At 35.2% G+C, this 20,000-nt stretch overlaps 1 protein-coding gene across 4 annotated transcripts in view; it reads right to left on the reverse strand.

Annotated features, from left to right (window-relative positions):
* LOC136850783 (uncharacterized) overlaps nt 1-20,000 on the reverse strand; it is a 293,749-nt gene that overhangs the window by 124,297 nt on the left and 149,452 nt on the right. The window contains exon 1 of one of the 4 annotated variants that reach the window (XM_067124735.1): nt 17,178-17,249. The exons of the other annotated variants lie outside the window; for them this stretch is intronic. The gene's annotated coding sequence lies outside the window, so the exon portion shown is untranslated. Of the gene's footprint in view, nt 1-17,177; nt 17,250-20,000 lie in introns of those variants that run through there. 4 annotated transcript variants of the gene reach the window in all.

Here is a 20,000-nt window from a genome sequence, read left to right on the forward strand (position 1 = left end):
TCGACTTTTAGATACATAAACCTTCGACTTCCAGCGAACCTTCTACTTCTTCAACACAAACCCCGAATTCAAGCGACATGTAGACTTCCCCTGACCGAAAAAATATGACCATTACAGTTATATACTGGCAGTTATATACTGAAAGTATTTTCAACAGAAACTAATTAACTGTTTCCCCCTTTTCATTACGCAAAGCGTATCGGCGTTCCTATACGCCATCATCAACTCCACGGAGTTAATTAACAGTAAGAATGTAATTTAATAACGTTAACTACTTTTTAACCTTGGTGAATACAACCGCATATTTCGGAAGTGCCGGGATACTTAACTTATCTCAGGGGATGCAAGGGGGGGGGGATTGGGAATCGGTGGCCTAGCGGGTGTTACGAGGAATAAATATAAATGGTATAAGAAAGAAAGAATGAGTTGTGAAATTTCGGTCCTAAAGACATACTGGTGCACTTTCTGCAATTAAGCAGTAAAAAAACTAAAATAAAAAATAATGAGCAATTAATTAATTAATTAATGAAAAATACTACAATAAAGTACATAGACGAAAAGACAGAGCAAAACTAAAAGGAAAAATAATGAATACTTAATTAATTAAGAAAAAATTGCTAAAATAAACTAGAAAGACCAAAATAAAAAATAATGAACAAATAATTAATGAAAAACGCTAGAATAATGTACAGAGACGAAAAGACTGAACAAAACTAAAAGGAAAAATAATGAACACTTAATTAATAAAAAATTGATAAAATAAACTAGAAAGACTAGAAAAAAAGTCAATAAATCTCCTAGTGGCAACAGGTATCACCCAGATTGCAATTTTGCAATAATGTACCCGCATGCAACCCCTACTGCAATCACAGACTGCAAACTCCAAGGTCGGGGAAAAATCCAATCTTGCTAAGTTGATCCAACGTCAGATGGAAGAGTTTTTATTTATTTATTTTTTTTTGAGGCCTCTGAAACATTTGAGACTATTTGAACTTGAATTAACAATAAAAAAAGTTATAAAAACAAAGCTAAGGTGAAATTTTAAATTTTTATTTTTTTTATTTTTGATGAGGCAAAGTCTGCAATCACTTTTTTTATGTATTATTCTCGAATATTCTAGTGCTTGAAAATTCAATGGGGGGATAGAGAGAGAGAGAGAGAGAGAGAGAGAGAGAGAGAGAGAGAGAGAGAGAGAGAGAGAGAGAGTACAGTGAACCTTGTTTAATAAAATTCAAAAAGTGCTAATTCCATGCATCATTAAATATATGTATATATAATATATATATATATATATATATATATATATATATATATATATATATATATATATATATATATATATATATATATATAATTTATATTTATATTATGTATATATATACATATATATGTGTGTGAGAGAAAAATGATCGCAATATTAAAAAGTTTTGATAAAATCAGATTCCTCTCTCTCTCTCTCTCTCTCTCTCTCTCTCTCTCTCTCTCTCTCTCTCTCTCTCTCTCTCTCTCTCTCTCTCTCTCTCTCGTCACTAATGTAATGAAATCTCGGATAACGGAGCCTCCGAAAATCCATTATGATCCCGGTCTGTCAAAACGTCATTCATAAATTCGAGAAAGAAACGAATTGATACTGTAAAAGAAACCATTATACTTGAAAAATACCTAATAATAATAATAATAATAATAATAATAATAATAATAATAATAATAATAATAATAATAATAATAACAATAATAACGTGTTTTATCAGATAACGTGTTTCTATCATTTTCCTTGTAAAATGTGTGTATATATATATATATATATATATATATATATATATATATATATATATATATATATATATATATATTTATATATGAATTTTAAAACAACAAACAATGAGACTTCTTTAAAGAATTGGGAATCTTCACCTTTTACGTGCTAAGTCTTTTTTTCTTTACGGTGACATCTGACCACTGATCTTCCTTTCCTTAATGCAATCTCTCTCTCTCTCTCTCTCTCTCTCTCTCTCTCTCTCTCTCTCTGTGACAAGGTAATTACAACGTATGTCTCTGCACTCCCGAGGAAAAAGGATCTAGGATTTTTTCTCTGAAAAATAAAGCTGAAGAAAAAGACGATGAGAGAGAGAGAGAGAGAGAGAGAGAGAGAGAGAGAGAGAGAGAGAGAGAGAGAGAGAGAGAGAGATGATGTGGATGACTGATGAGAGGAAGGGGGAAGAAATGGGTCACAAGATAGAATTTATGAAGCAAGGATGAAGAGCTTGTGTCTTTTAAATATGAGGACAATACGAAGGGTGAGGGGAAAATTCTCTCTCTCTCTCTCTCTCTCTCTCTCTCTCTCTCTCTCTCTCTCTCTCTCTCTCTCTCTCATGGACCAGTGAGTGGTATCTGATAGAGGAATATATATATAATGTATGTATATATATATATATATATATATATATATATATATATATATATATATATATATATATATATATATATATATATATATATAACAGTAATATCCACAATGCCTGCCCACTCATCTCCGCGTGGTCAGGTCGGCAACGTGGCCTCGTTCTGATTACTCGGGATTCGGGTTCGATTTCCGCTACCGGACTTCAGAATTACTTCATATATCTTGCATTTGGATCTAAGGCTTTGTAGCTACTAGCGCATCCAAAAATGCTGTTACAATCATGTACTTATCAGGTAAAAGGTGACCAACAGATTCTATATATATGTATGTATATATATATATATATATATATATATATATATATATATATATATATATATATATATATATATATATATATATATATATATATATATATATATATATATATATATATATATATATATATATATATATATATATACATATAATCATTTTCATCACTAAATGCAGGGCCTGTCCTGTTCTATGCCTCTATTCAAACTGATTTCCAGGTAACGTGATAATTTAGGCGCCTTTACAATAGCCTTACCGATCTTCTGTTCATGAAACACCATCCCCCATTTCCCACCCCAACTCCCCAACATCCCCCTCCCCTTCCCCCCCCACAATCCCCAAGAGAAGAGGTCCAGCACATTGTTTTGCCTGGGTGGAAAATCTTCAGAGCCGAGATCAATAATGTATTTGTTGGCAAGATCGGTCACGTCTTGCAATCCCGTTGCACTGGAGATACAAAGCAACAGTATCATCAATTTAAGAAAAAAACTTTGTAAAAAAGACACTGTGAAAAGACTGTAAGACTTTGTAAAAAAAAAAAAAGACTTTGTCAGAAAATACTTTGGAAAGAGACATTACAAATTAGGCTGTAAAAAAGGACGTAAAAAAAGGTTTTGTAAATAGACTTTAGACAAATAGTTTGTAAAAAGACTGTAAAAACGATTTTGTAAAAACTTTGTAAAAAAAATACTTTAAGAATACTCTGTAAAAGGATTTTGTAAACAAGAATTTGCAAAAAAGACTTTCTAAAAACTTTCTAAAAGACTGTAAAAAAAGATTTTGTAAAAAGACTTTGTAAAAAAAAACCTTTGTAAAATAACTTTGTAAAAAGACTGTAAAAAAAGCCTTTGTAAAATGACTTTGTAAAAACTTTGTAAAAAAAAACCTTTGTAAAATAACTTTGTAAAATGACTTTGTAAAATAACTCCATACTAAGCCACCTCCATACTAAGCAGTTCAGTCATGCGATCTACGTTTAAAATGTTGAAACAAAAAAAAAAAAAAAGAGAAAAACTATTACCTAATTAAATTATCCAATGAATCATTTGCTTGAAAATGACAAGACATAAAGACATGAATGGATACAATAAACGGGAGGGAACTATACAAGTGCCTCGTGAAAACGGGAAGATTATAGGAATACATTAAACGTTAAAAAGGACCTGCCTCTTGAAAAGGGGATTATGGGAATTAAACTAGACAAGAGACGAAATCCCGAATCTTTGCAATGGAATACTTAAGAGAAATAAATAAAAGAAAATAAAACAAGTAAAAAATGCGTCGAAGTTTCTTCGGCGAAATCGAGTTTTCTGTACAGCGTATACTCAAGGCCACCGAAAATAGCTCTATCTTTCGGTGGTCTCGGTATAATGCTGTATGAGCCGCGGCCCATGAATCTCTAACCACGGCCCGATGGTGGCCTGTCCTATATCGTTGCCACACGCACGATTATGGCTAACTTTAACCTTAAAGAAAAACTACTGAGGCTAGAGGGCTGCAATCTGGTTTGTTTGGTGATTGGAGGGTGGATGATCACCATACCAATTTGCGGTCCTATAACCTCAGTAGGTTTTAAGATCTGAGGGCGGACAGAAAAAGTGCGGACGGACAAACAAAGCCATCAAGAGTTTTCTTTTCAGAAAACTAAAATTGAAGTTTCCGAACATAACACGTCTAGGACCGCTATCTATAATGAATGTGTGGGAACTGGTAGCCCAGCGGGTGCTTCGAAGTCGAATGAGACACATTAAAAGAAAATTAGAGTATAAAGGAAATGAAAGAAAATACTGACGAGGAAAATAAAATAAAAGAAAATACTGGCAAAGAAAATGAAATTAAAAAAATATTGGCATAAAGAAAATTAAAGTCTTAAAAATATTGACAAAGAAAACGAATTATAAGAAAATATAGATAACATAAATGAAAGAAAAGAAAATGCTGACGAAGAAATTCAAATAAATGAAACTACTGACAAAGAAAATGAAATAAATAAAAAGAAAATATTAACAAAGAAAATTAACTAAAAGAAAACACTAAAAGAAACAAGAAGACGCATCACCAAATAAGAAAATATGTGACAGCATCCCCTTGGAAATACAGGGACTGAAAGAGGGTAAAGAATAATTAGGATATAAAATGATAAACAAAAGAATATATATATTTAAATCATAGACAAGAGATTGCATTTAAATCAACCACGAGCATACGACACATCACCTCTGTCAAATTAAAGAGTAAAACGTGACCAGTCCTTTAAATCACAATCCAGGGCACAGAGAGAGAGAGAGAGAGAGAGAGAGAGAGAGAGAGAGAGAGAGAGAGAGAGAGAGAGAGGTGGGGGTCGAAAGAATCTAACAATAATTAATTGCTAGGGAGCAGATGATCAATAACTCCGGATAGAGGTGTGAGAGAGAGAGAGAGAGAGAGAGAGAGAGAGAGAGAGAGAGAGAGAGAGAGAGAGAGAGAGAGAGAGAGAACAATCTGAAGGGTAAATGAAAAAGAAACGGGAAACTGGTGAGAACGAATTACAGTACATGGGAAATAGAGAGAGAGAGAGAGAGAGAGAGAGAGAGAGAGAGAGAGAGAGAGAGAGAGAGAGAGAGAATCGAAGGAATCTAACAATAATTAATTGCTAGGGAGCTCACGATCAATAACTCTGGATAGAGGTGGAGAGAGAGAGAGAGAGAGAGAGAGAGAGAGAGAGAGAGAGAGAGAGAGAGAGAGAACAATGAGAAGGGTAAATGAAAAGAAACGGGAAATTGGTGAGAACGAATTACAGTACCGTAATGGGAAATATAAGAGAGAGAGAGAGAGAGAGAGAGAGAGAGAGAGAGAGAGAGAGAGAGAGAGAGAGAGAGAGAGAGAGAGAGAGAAAATAATAACAGTACATGGGAAAAGCAAATAAGAAAATGACGTAGCTACATTTCTGTAAAATATCTTTCCACTGAAGGAAAAGAAATAATGAGAAACATTTCTAAAATGAACAGGAAAAACAATCAAGAAATAATTAAATAAATTATGAAAGAAAGATGAATTAAAGAAATCAAACAATTATAATTTCTCCCAACAAGCACAGCGACCACTTATTATAACTAAACAGCCAATTGTTATAACGGCTACAAGTTAACTATAACTTCGTTTTACCAGACCACTGAGCTGAGTAACATCTCTCCTAGGGGGGCTGGCCCGAAGGATTAGACTTATTTACGTGGCTAAGAACCAATTGGTTACTTAGCAACGGGACATACAGCTTATTGTGGAATCCCAACCACATTATAGCGAGAAATGAATTTCTATCATCAGAAATAAATTCCTCTAATTCTTCATTAGCCGGCCGGCGACCCGAACTCGGGCCTAGCGAGTGCTAGCGCACTATAACTGCTATAAAAAATAGACAAAAATAAGGAATGTGAATATAAGAGTCAATAGAAAATCGAACAAAAACAATTTCAAACGATAACTTAGGAGCAAATAAAAACAAAACAAAAAATAATAAATAAATATATATCCTATATAAATAAAAGGAACAAATGCACACATTACAATAAGACCAATTAACAGTAAAGAAAATAGATTAAAAAAACGATCAAATCAATAAGCTACCTTTGTTCTTCCATTCTTTTGTTCAGAGAGAGAGAGAGAGAGAGAGAGAGAGAGAGAGAGAGAGAGAGAGAGAGAGGGGTGGGGAAGGGGGATACGCCCTGCAGAGAAGCACAGACAATTTTTTTTATTCTTTTACGACCGACGATCGATATTCTGGCCATAAAAGTACTGTGGTTGGAAAGTACTCGACGATTCTCCTTATTGCATTCGTATATTCAGAGATCAATCTCTCTCTCTCTCTCTCTCTCTCTCTCTCTCTCTCTCTCTCTCTCTCTCTCTCTGTGAAAAATAAAGATCAATCTCTCTCTCTCTCTCTGAAAAAATAAAGATTAATCTCTCTCTCTCTCTCTCTCTCTCTCTCTCTCTCTCTCTCTCAAAAACTAACAGAACTAAACTGATTGGAATACTGGACAGATTATATATATACATACATATATATATATATATATATATATATATATATATATATATATATATATATATATATATATATATATATATATATATATACAGTATAGATATACAGTATAGATATATATGCCTTTTCCCCTTACATGGGCGTGGCTCATACATGATGAATACTCGTGAATTAATAACAGCAGGGTAGATATTCTACTTTGATACTTATCGTTCAACCGAGAAGCAACACCAGCAGGCCACTGTACCTGTGTACCGTAGTGTACCGTAAACAAGATAAAAGGACATTTATAAAAAAAAGTGTATATAAATATACATATCGTGCAAATCGACTTCCTAACAATTATATCAACATGAATGCGGAAACTGTATGCATCTAATTAGACATTGCACCAACGTACCATACGTACCATGTTGTACCGTACCCAAAATAAAAGTTTATCAATAAAAAAAAATTTTATAAATAATTCATTTAAAACCAGTTTCAAACTATTACATCAAAATAAACGATGAAACTGTATGAACCTATTCAGACACTGTGCCAGCGTACCATACTGTACCGTAACAAAGATGAAAGTGTTTCTCAATAAAAAAAAATTATATAAATAACAAATCTTTTACCAATTTCAAACTTAAACTAAACGAGGAAACTGTATGAATCTATTCAGACACTGTACCAACGTACCATACATACCATAAAGTACCATACACAAGATAAAAGAGTGCTTATCAATTTTTAAAAAATGAAATAAATAACAAATCATTTAAAACCAATTTCAAACAATTATATCAAACTAAACAAGGAAACTATGAATCTATTTCGACACTCTACCAACGTACCATACGCACCATCATGTACCGTACCCACGATAAAAGGATGTTTATAAATAAAAAGTTGATATAGGCTAATTAAACAAATAATTTTACATTATTTCTTAACAATTATATCAAACGTGAACGCGGATATTGCATACATTTATCAATAAATAAATTTTCATAAAAGCTCGTCTGACTTTCATCCCCCCCCCTTCAAAGCTTACTGTAGACAACAGACTCTAACCCCCTCCTTTCACCCCTTCCCCCACAAAAAAAAGTTGAGCTGCGAGCTTTGAGCTCTGTGTGTGTGTGTGTGCGCGCGCGCGGGTGTGTGTGTGTGTGTGTGTGTGTGTGTGTGTGTGTGTGTGTGTGTGTGTTTCATCTCACACTCCCCCCCACCTGAAAGTTTATTGTAAACAATAACATACTCTAACCCCTTCCCATCACCCCTCTCCCTATCCTCTCCCCCCACAAAAAAAGCTTGAGCTGTGAGCTGTGAGCTGTGTGTGTGTGTGTGCGCCCCCAACACAGCATCAACGCTTGCAACTGCATATGCATTATTATGCTGTTGCTACCTGCGGATTCGCCCAGCGACTTCCTGCTGTGTCGTCAGTCGCTCTTCTTGAAAATTTAAAGTGTCGCAGCAGTAGCAGCGACAGCCGCGCTAACAGCAGCAGCAGCAGTTTTAGATGCACGACGACACGGAGAACGACATAGCGACTGCAGAATGGTAAGTGTGAGTTGTTGTTTCTCTCTCTCTCTCTCTCTCTCTCTCTCTCTCTCTCTCTCTGTCAATCTTGGTATTCACTGCTACTGCCATACGTAATCTGAACAGAGAGAGAGAGACAGAGAGTGAGGGAAACAATAAAGCATTTACTATCTCTCTCTCTCTCTCTCTCTCTCTCTCTCTCTCTCTCTCTCTCTCTCTCACAAATCATATATATCTACCTGTCTGTCAATCTATCAGTCTACCTATCAATATGTCTGTCAATCTGTGTACCCACTGCTACTTCCATAAATATGAACAGAGAGAGAGAGAGAGAGAGAGAGAGAGAGAGAGAGAGAGAGAGAGAGAGAGAGAGAGAGAAAGGAAATGCAATGTTGCATGCTGATTTCCAATCAAACATTAATTACATTTTCCAATTCAAATCCGAATGCGAGTTCATCAACATTCAAACAGATGAACATCCATTTTCATATTTAAACTCTAACAAAACAATACATTTCCTCTCGTAATAAAGAATAAGCGTTCGCTTAACATATGAACATTAATATTAACATACATCTAAATCGGCTGAATTGAATTGAATATAGAATTTAGGCCAAAGGCCAAGCACTGAGACCTATGAGGTCAATCAGCTCTTAAACGGAAATTGACAGTAAAAGGTTTGAAAGGTGTAACAGGAGGAAAACTGCGCAGTTGCACTATGAATCAATTGTTAGGAAGAAACAGAATATGAAAGGAGGTACAGTAAAAGGAACGAAAGGGGGTTGCAGCTAGGGGCCGAAGGCACGCTGCAAAGAACCTTAAATAATGCCTACAGTGCACCGCATAAGGTGCACTGACGGCATTACCCATCTACGGAACATCTAAATAGGTGAAATGCAAATTTACAAACAACCTTTACTAATGCCAACAGTACACCACAAGAGGTACAATGATAGCACTCACCCCCTCCGCCCCCCACGCTGGAAATGAAGGAGTTTGATCCCAAACAAATATTTTTAAAAACTTCGTTAGATTAAAATATATATTACAATCAGGGCGTCTAATGAAAAAGTTAAAACAGTAACATTAAACGATTATTACCTACAGAGATTAAGCCATAGACTGATTGACTGAGTTATGGTTATACTAAAACTGGCGTCGGAACATCTAGGTTACTGACGCAAATTGGAAACTAAAAAATAAAAAATAAATTTTAATCAGAAGTGGGCAAACTAACGTCCCTTTCTAGCCCACGCCCGAAATAAATCCTTCACAACTCGTGGAGTGAGATAGTGGCACTCCAAGTGTCACCATCATTGTTATGATGACAACGAATGTATAGTGACATACAATGACATATAATTTGGCTACGGAGTAGAAGGACAGCGTGACAGACGGACGGACAGACAGACAGACATAGCGGGTGTCACCAACGGACACATAATGGACCAAGCGAGAGAGAGAGAGAGAGAGAGAGAGAGAGAGAGAGAGAGAGAGAGAGAGAGAGAGAGAGAGAGAGAGAGAGAGAGGCAAAAATTCTAGGTATTACAAAAACCGACGAAGTGTATCAAATTGTGATTAAAGGATATAACCACATCATGGGGAGAGAGAGAGAGAGAGAGAGAGAGAGAGAGAGAGAGAGAGAGAGAGAGAGAGGCATAAATTCAAGCATAAATTCTAGGTATCACAGGAACTGAGGAAGTGTAACAAATTGTGATTAAAGGATACAACCACATCATGGGGAGAGAGAGAGAGAGAGAGAGAGAGAGAGAGAGAGAGAGAGAGAGAGGTCATCCAACACGCCATTGCCTGACAAACAGCCTTGACCTCAGCATAGGTCAGACCTCCATAGGGGAACTGCAGAGGTCGTGATCTGACACGCAATGGTCCTTCATTGGGACAAGAAAATAATAATAATAATAATAATAATAATAATAATAATAATAATAATAATAATAATAATAATAATAATGAGATTAGTAGTGATAATGATGATGGTGATGATGATGATGATGATGAATAGTAGGGTACAGGAAGTTAATGATACCACATTTACAAGATGGACTAAAGATTGTGTGTGTGTGTGTGTGTTTATATATATATACATATATATATATATATATATATATATATATATATATATATATATATATATATATATATATATATATAAATATATATATTCATATATATATTCATATATATATATATGAACACAAATGCAATTTTATTACCAAATTCCATTGCATGATACCTCAATACCATTACGAGAGCAATACCAAACAATAAAACAGAAATCATCTTAATTTATAAATTCAGACCAAAAAAAAATTATGAAGTATATTCCAAGAAAATCAATTCAATCTGAAAAACTTTCTTCTTGATTAAAACGACAGGTAATTCGCCACCTTCCCTAATCCGGTACTGTATTGCGTCATCGTTCACTTCTATCGTTGTTGTATCGTTCAATTATAAAATTTAAAAAACCTTTCAACCTATTTTGATCCGTTTGACTGCTTTCTTTATACACTGTCGTAATGTGCTGAAGCCCCTTATTATAACTAATAACTTGCCAAATTTCAATTTATCATAATAAATTTTTTATTTAATTGATTTAATTTCCGTCTATACAGGGTTTTGCTGTTTTAATACTTTCTAGAACAATATCAGTACTAATCAATTTAATGAACAACAGCAGGATTATTTGCATTAAATTCTTAACTAATTATTCAACGCATAAAGAGAATTTATCTCTTAAGTAACACGTAATTCTCTTGGATTTTACCGTAATTACCTACATAGCCAAATTCATAAGCAAAATCCTTTTACTAATAACAATAACGTTCACATATACTCATAATTGAGTTTGTCTCTAAAATAATAAAGAAATTATTCAGACCTCTTATTTACGAACAAAGCAAAACTAACACACAAATTATATATAAACAACCAAAATAAATAACAAACTGTACATCTATACGTCCATATATATATATATATATATATATATATATATATATATATATATATATATATATATATATATATATATATATATATATATATATATATAATCAATTATTTCATTTACAACCCAACATTAGTTCTACGGAATGAAATCACTTACTACCAATCACTGATGCCCCCTTTTCAATTTGCGCTGAATTACCCCTTCCCAATAATTGTGATATATTATCGTAATTATGCATTTTACATTCTGGAATTAATGTGTACATAAACACTGTAGCGTAATAACAGCCATTTGTAAAGTTGTATCAACTGAAGAGTTAAAACACAATTAACACTTCCTGTTATGTCCCATAATACTTTTAGGGATGTCGTGACGTCAGAATAAGATCCATTTACAAGTTAACATAAGCTTAAAGGCTTAGGCTAGATAAGAATAATGAGTGCTCCTTGGCCCATAATTCGTTTAGGGATGTCGTGACGTCATACTTCCGAAGACCACTAGCAAGAATTTGGTTTTGTTTGTGTTTTGGGGAAGGACACCAGAGAGAGAGAGAGAGAGAGAGAGAGAGAGAGAGAGAGAGAGAGAGAGTAAATTTTGCGTTCTGAGTGGCAAATGAACGGAAAAGTAAGGGGAGGGAGAGAGTTAAATGAAAAGTAAGGAATCAACACGAGTAAGGAAACAAATGTGAAGGAGGAAATGGGAGTGGCAACAGAGAGAGAGAGAGAGAGAGAGAGAGAGAGAAGGAAAGGGGAATACAAAGAGGAGATTATGATGAAAAGGCAGATAAAATTAAGGAAGATATAAAAGGTCACAGAGAGAGAGAGAGAGAGAGAGAGAGAGAGAGAGAGAGAGAGAGAGAGAGAGAGAGAGATCAGTGGAAAACCTCTCTTCTGTTGACACAACAGTGGCACCTCCAGGTAGCAAGCTTCAGGTGACGAAAAAAAGGGAAAAAAAGGAAAAAATTGGGAAAAAAGTGAGAAAAGGGGCAGATCCGAAGTTCTGCATCCCCTCGAGTCTGTCCCTTCCATATTAATGGCTGGGGTCTTTTCATTGAATTGAAATGGATGGCAAAACCTAGAGGGGGGGGGAGGTGAGAGGGAAGAGGATGGGGGAGGGAGGACGGGGAAGGGGAGGCGTTATTCCATTGTTTACTACCTTATATATATATATATATATATATATATATATATATATATATATATATATATATATATATATATATATATGTGTGTGTGTGTGTGTGTGTGTAAATTTGCCATTTATGTACAGTTAAATGTAGTGATTCGACTTCAACAAAATACTGAGATAATCACCTCTACCTTCTACGCCATTTAATTTTATTTATTTTCATTTATCTATTTCATTTTATTTTTAGATTAATTTTATTTCTTCGTCATGCTTCATACACTAGACAGGAGACAAATCAGTGGCACGTCGATCCCGTGACTCATATTGGGCTATCGCGCGCTCTCTCTCTCTCTCTCTCTCTCTCTCTCTCTCTCTCTCTCTCTCTCTCTCTCTCAGGATTTAAATGCCAGTTCGATGTCGCAGTCGTTCATCTATAAGTAATGCTTAGTGCCAGGAATGTGCAACCGATCAATAAATCAATAGGTATGATAGAGAGAGAGAGAGAGAGAGAGAGAGAGAGAGAGAGAGAGAGACGCACCTAGGTATCCAAGCAAGCCACGCAGAAGAGTGACATATACGCATCAAGTTCTAGATCGCAACAAACGGAACTCAACAACGCACAAGTATGCACGTTCGAATTAAGTAAATGTTACTTATAAATAACAATACTTTACACTTTTCATTTATATTTACTTACTTTTACTCCATGATAAAATATATTTAGAAACCCGGAACTTATGGAGCAATATCGTCAGTAACATTTTAAACTTAACAACTTACAGCGGTGTAAATTCGAATTAAGTAAATGTTGTACTTATAAGTAACAATACTTTATGCCTTCCTTTCATATTCCCTTGCATTCACTCCTTGACCAAAAAAAAAAAAAAACACTCATAAACCCACAAGTATATCTGGAACTTGTGAAGTAAAATCTTAAGTAACATTTTAAACTTAACAAGGCACTACGATGCAAGTTCGAAATAAGTAAATGTTACTTATAAGTAACAATGCTTAACGCCTCCCATTCAAATTCCCTTATTTTTACTCCATGACAAAAAAAACTTTGAAATCTTATTCCCTTACTTTTACTTAAGATAAAAAAAATAGTTAGAAACCGTTAAGTATATCTGGAACTTATAATGTCTTAAGAAATGTTTTAAACTGTACAACTTACAACGACTTGTAAGTAACAATACTTTATGGCTTCAAATCGTATTCCCTTACTTTTCCTTCATAAAAAAAAAAACACTTACAAACCCATAAGTACTTCTGGAACTTATGAAGTAATATCTTTACAACTTATAACGATGCAAAGTTCTGAGTAGATATAACTCGTAAGTAATAATACTTTAAGCCTTCCATTTATATTCCCTTACTTTTATTTCATGACAAAATAAAAAATACTTAGAATTCTCTTCTTTATCTACAAATCTATAAGGCAAATCTAGTCCTTATGAAATAATAACTTAAGGAACGTATTAAATCGTCTCAACTCTTAATCTTTTCTTCTCATCTCCCTAAAACATGCAGACCTGATATCCCAGGTACTTAAGAAACGAATGAGAAACAAGTCTTTCTATATATACTGAGGTCACAACAACAATAAAAACAAGATCCTCTTCTAAGATCTTTTCATCCTATATTGTGGTCACAACAACAATTAAAGAAACAACAAAATCCTCTCCAAAGATCTTTTCATCCTACACTGCAGCCACAACAACACCAATAAAACAAGATTCTCTTCTAAGATCTTTTCATCCTATATAGTGGTCACAACAACAATTAAAGAAACAACAACAAAATCCTCTCCAATGATCTTTTCATCCTAAACTGCAGCCACAACAACACCAATAAAACAAGATTCTCCTCTAAGATCTTTTCATCCTATATCGTGGTCACAACAACAATTAAAGAAACAAAATCCTCTCCAAAGATCTTTTCATCCTACACTGCAGCCACAACAACACCAATATAACAAGATTCTCCTCTAAGATCTTTTCATCCTATATCATGGTCACAACAATTAAAGAAACAACAACAAAATCCTCTCCGAAGATCTTTTCATCCTACACTGCAGCCACAACAACAATAAAACAAGATTCTCCTCTAAGATCTTTTCACAGTATACTGCGGTCACAACAACAAAAACAATAAAACAAGATCTTTTCCTAAGATCTTTTCAACTTATCCTGTGGCCACAACAACAACGATAAAACAAGGTGCTCTTCTTATATCTTTTCATAGAAAACTGCCATCACAAAAACAATAAAAACAACAGGATCCTCTCCTAAGATCTTTCCACTGCGACCACAACATCAAAACAAGATCCCGTCCGAGAATGCATTAGCACCCTGATCGTTTTCCATCCTTCCCCACACTGCAGCCACAACAACAATAACAACAAGAAAACAACAATATCCTCTCAAAAGATCTTTTCATGTTGTACAGTGGCGTCAACAACAACAGCAACAACAGACCATCATCCTCCTCCTGAGATCTTTTCACCGTACAATGCAATCACAACAACACCAGCCAGATCCCCGCCACAGGTCTTTACATCGTGTACTGCGACGCAAAAAAACAACAACAATGAAACAGTCAAATCCTCTCATAACATCGTTTCACCGTACACGGTGACCACAACAACATAAACAACAATAAAACAACAATATCCTCAAGATCCTCTGGGAAGAATAGAGCGTCACAATCGTCTGTCTCTCTGTCTGAGAGGCTGCGCCCATCCTCTCTCTCTCTCTCTCTCTCTCTCTCTCTCTCTCTCTCTCTCTCATAAACTTCGCATAAACGTTCCCCTCTCCTCCCCCCCCCCGCCCCCCCAACACCCTCTTCATTCGATTGCGTTTCAGATTTGTTGTGACGTCGGTGGCGGAACAAGAGAACTGTTCCCCTTTAACCAAAGGGGAACACCAAGCGAGATGCTTTAGCTTCAAATGTTATTTAATATAAAACACCACATGGGTCTGAAAGGTATAAAGCACTGATGCTTTATTCAAAGTGTTGCTTTGTGTGTGTGTTTATATATATGTATATACATAAATAAATAAATAAATATATATATATATATATATATATATATATATATATATATATATATATATATATATATATGTGTGTGTGTGTGTGTGTGTTTGTGTTTGTGTGTGTGTGTTCGTGCACACGTGCACACAAATACGTACACATGTCCCCTTCGAAGGAAAACAAATGACGCCATATTTCTGGAACGTTTTCACCACCCAAAATTTAATTCCATTTTCGACGAGAGAGAGAGAGAGAGAGAGAGAGAGAGAGAGAGAGAGAGAGAGAGAGAGAGAGAAATGCAGCGGATGCACAATATTTGGCGGCGCAACGTATCATTTCTCCCAATAATTAATATTGTCATCAAGGGTGCCGAAGGACGTCTACGCAAATATATCATTTAACCAGACTCTCTCTCTCTCTCTCTCTCTCTCTCTCTCTCTCTCTCTCTCTCTCTCTCTCCTGCGCGTAAAACGGAAAACTCGTACAAAATTAATCATTTAGTAGAATGACAAACTCCCACCAGTCTTCTCTCTCTCTCTCTCTCTCTCTCTCTCTCTCTCTCTCTCTCTCTCTCTCAAAACAGAAAACTCGTACAAAATGAATCATTTAGCAGAATGGCAAACTCCCATCAGTCTCTCTCTCTCTCTCTCTCTCTCTCTCTCTCTCTCTCTCTCTCTCTCTCTCACGAAATACAAAAAACTCGTACAAAATGCATCACATAGTTCTTACAGGGAATACAGAAAGCTAATACAAAGTACATAACTTATTCCCATGAGTAAACACTACATCTAACGTTATTCAACTTATCTATTTCATCGTTAATTTCTTACGAAACATAATGTTTATTTACGCATTATACTTACGCGCAAATAAGCGTTACATTCTGGGTCGTTATTGTTCACTGTTTACGGAAACGATCAACACACATTTCTCTACGTGCCGCAAACATGATCTTTTTTAACGAGCGAACAAGCAATGCATTCATTTCTGGAACACAACATTATCATATCCTTTACTTGGGCACGGGTATAATTGTCTTCATTTCGCGTCATAAACGCACTGAATGAAAGAATACATTTTCAGTTTTATTACCATCCGAGCGGTAATGCATTATCAAAGGCATATGAGCTTTCACATAACAATATCAATAAATTGTTTATTATATTTGTCATTTGGATACGATGTGGTACAACTTTGTCGTATTTGACCTCTACAAAAAGCGTCCACAAACAGATAGGCAATACAGAATTATCCTCAATTTACACGAAACGAGCACCTATATTAATCCTATTCCCCTGTCAATAAAAAGCTTATTAATATAATTAGATTAAACTGGGCCAAAGGACATTACCAAACTAATGATTACTCAGTTCAGATTAAACCAAGTCAGATAAACAATAAAGAATTATCCTCCCATGATACAAAGCGAACACTTATATTAATCCTATTCCCCCTGTCAATAAATAGCTTAATATATTTAGATTAAATTTGGCCAAACGACATTATCAAAACCAATGATTACTCAAGTTACATAACCCTTACGTAAACACAAATATTGAAAGATAACCAAATCCTCTCTACTCCTAGACATTATATTAAGACTTCTTCAGGTAAATGAAAGACTCTTCGTAAGTTTATAGTACGTATGGCATTCACTAACTCACGTTCCGCGTCTTAAGCTACGAATTTGCTTACTAAAACGGCATTGAACGGCACGTTCCTCCTCCTCCTCCTCCTCCTCACTTAGGTTCCGTGTCTTAAGCTTCGTATGTACTTACTTAGACACATTGAACGGCACGTTCCTCCTCCTCCTCCCCCTCCTTAAACTTCTGCTTCCTCTTCTTCTTACCTGGAAAGAAAGAAAGCACGGAATTAGACTTACCACTGGAAGAAAAATACTAAAAAAAAAATGGGTGAAGGAGATTAATGCTAAATATAACATCTATTATTTTGGCGTCTTTCATGTGGTCACGTAGAAGACGAGGAGGAGGAGGAGGAGGAGGAGGCGGAGGAAAAACGAGCAAAGGAAAACAACGAAATGAAGATGGAGTGAGAATCAGAAAACGAGAAGACACCAGGAAGAAGAAGAAGAAGAAGAAGAAGAAGAAGAAGAAGAAGAAGAAGAAGAAGAAGAAGAAGAAGAGGAGGAGGAGGAGGAGGAGGAGGAGGAAAACCAACGAGCAGAATAAAATAGCCAAATGAAGACAGAGAATGAATCAGAAAAAGACAACACAACAGAAAATAAACTTGGGAATAAGAAGGTAAGAATAAAACTAAAAATAAAATATGGCAAAGAATTATATCAATTTCTGAAATATTAATATTTACTGAACATATCACTCACGAGTTTGAAAAATTACTTGTATTTACTGAAACATCTAATAATAATAATAATAATAATAATAATAATAATAATAATAATAATAATAATAATAATAATAAGACGAAGGGCGGAACCAACAAAGCGTGTAATGAAACATGAGGCAAAAAACCGGTGACCTGATCTCTTAAAGAGATGGCAATGACCCAGTATGCAGAGAGAGAGAGAGAGAGAGAGAGAGAGAGAGAGAGAGAGAGAGAGAGAGAGAGAGAGGTAATCACCTATTAAAATCTTTAACATGTACATGCATGGTTCCTTTGCACGTGGAGAGAGAGAGAGAGAGAGAGAGAGAGAGAGAGAGAGAGAGAGAGAGAGAGAGAGAGAGAGAGGTAATCACCTATTAATATCTTTACCATGCATGTACATGGTCCCTCTGCAAGTTGGGGGGAGAGAGAAAGAGAATTACACATTAATACCTTAACCATGTATATACACTGCTCACTGCACTGGGGAGAGAGAGAGAGAGAGAGAGAGAGAGAGAGAGAGAGAGAGAGAGAGAGAGAGAGAGAAGGAACATCTGGATGATATATCTCCCATGATACTGGATTATTGACGAGACACGAGATTCTAGCTTTGCGGGAGTTGTTGCAAGATGGATTATAGATCAAACGAAGGAATCCGGGATTACGTGCGTTCCAGATTAATCTCGGGGCTTGCTTTGGGATTTAGGAGCGTCAGTCGTCACTGGGTACGTATGCTGTATGACGCAACTGGAATTTAACTGGAATTTAACGTTCGCGTATTACTGAAACCAGAGATTATGATGCTGAGTCACATGAATCTGTGATAATTTTCAAAATAATTTAAATAACTTAGACGTACGTAATATTTTTTTCCAGATAATTTAAACGTTAGTAATATTTACTTTACATAATTTGGACGTAAATAATATAAGCCATTAAATAGAAAATTTTTTTTATGAATCTACAATATCTCTACTGCGTACCAAACTGAAAATTGGTTAATAAACATGGCCTACTTCCAAACGGCAGTATAAAGACATAAAACGTTCCCTATAAATAAAAATAAAAATAAAATCTATAACATATCAAATACTCAGAGTCCTCACATTACGTGGCATGAAATGGATCAATAACATAAATTTTATCTTTTGTACACTTTAAACCCACATATCCCAGTGCCTACACTTATTCATTCATATAATTCAATTTCATCTGTGCGTAACCTAAACAATCCCGAATCTAACTGGATTTTACCAAACTGTATAAACTTCGCAAAAACACTTCAAAAGCTTTGACCGGTCCACGAGGCTGACCACCGTATAGAAAGGACACTACCGAACTAAAAATGCAAACACAACAGTTTAAGCAACTCAAACACAACAACACTTTAAACAACTCAAACAAAACAACAGAAGCAACACAAACACAACGAGAGTTGGGGACAACTGCAAACATGAACTATTGCCTCGATTCTGTTTTCCAGGCGACAGAAAGGCAAAGGATAAAACTATGACCAAATAAATAACTTTCTTTTGTGTTTTTTTAGTTCAAATAACATATACACACAATAAAAATGCACGTGTGTGTAAAATAGAGATGTTCACTCAAAGCCGTTATAACCCAAAGTAATTATTCCAAGGAGTGAATGGCTTTTCGTGCGTGAAAGAGTAAGCCTTGCATCCTCACACCTTGTGTATTTAAATGCCTCAAGAAAGAAGGTGACCTAGCACAATTACTCATCAAAACGAATAAATTGATAAGTGTCAACATTTTTTAATAATATAAATAAGATTATGACATCATGAGGCCTTTTAAATTATGTAGAGTATTCCAGCATTACTGTAATTCATAAAAAAATCACATTTCAAACCATCATATTTATTAGCATAGTGACCAAAAAATAACAAATTTTATCAATAATTTGTATTTTTCAAGGATCTTTACCGCACCTTTTCATATACAAGGAAAAGGTCGCCTACTGCGCATGTGCCTGGACGGTGGTGTACTTACTGAGAACAGTTTTTTTTTATAGATGTATATATATATATAAAAAGTTATAAGGAAAAAACCAGGCTGGGCAGAATAATTCGTATTTTTTCCAGGTATACAAACCATACCTTTTCATTACTGCAAGTCATCCTACTGCGCGTGCGCTTTTGATGGTCGAGTGGTGACTGAGATTTTTTTTTTTTTTTACAAAAATCTCTAAGAATAAAAAAAAAAACCCAGGTTCGGGCCTCAGAATCGCCCAAAGGACT

This window comes from Macrobrachium rosenbergii, chromosome 22 (assembly GCF_040412425.1).
Source record: "Macrobrachium rosenbergii isolate ZJJX-2024 chromosome 22, ASM4041242v1, whole genome shotgun sequence".
Taxonomy (NCBI): Eukaryota; Metazoa; Arthropoda; class Malacostraca; order Decapoda; family Palaemonidae; genus Macrobrachium; species Macrobrachium rosenbergii.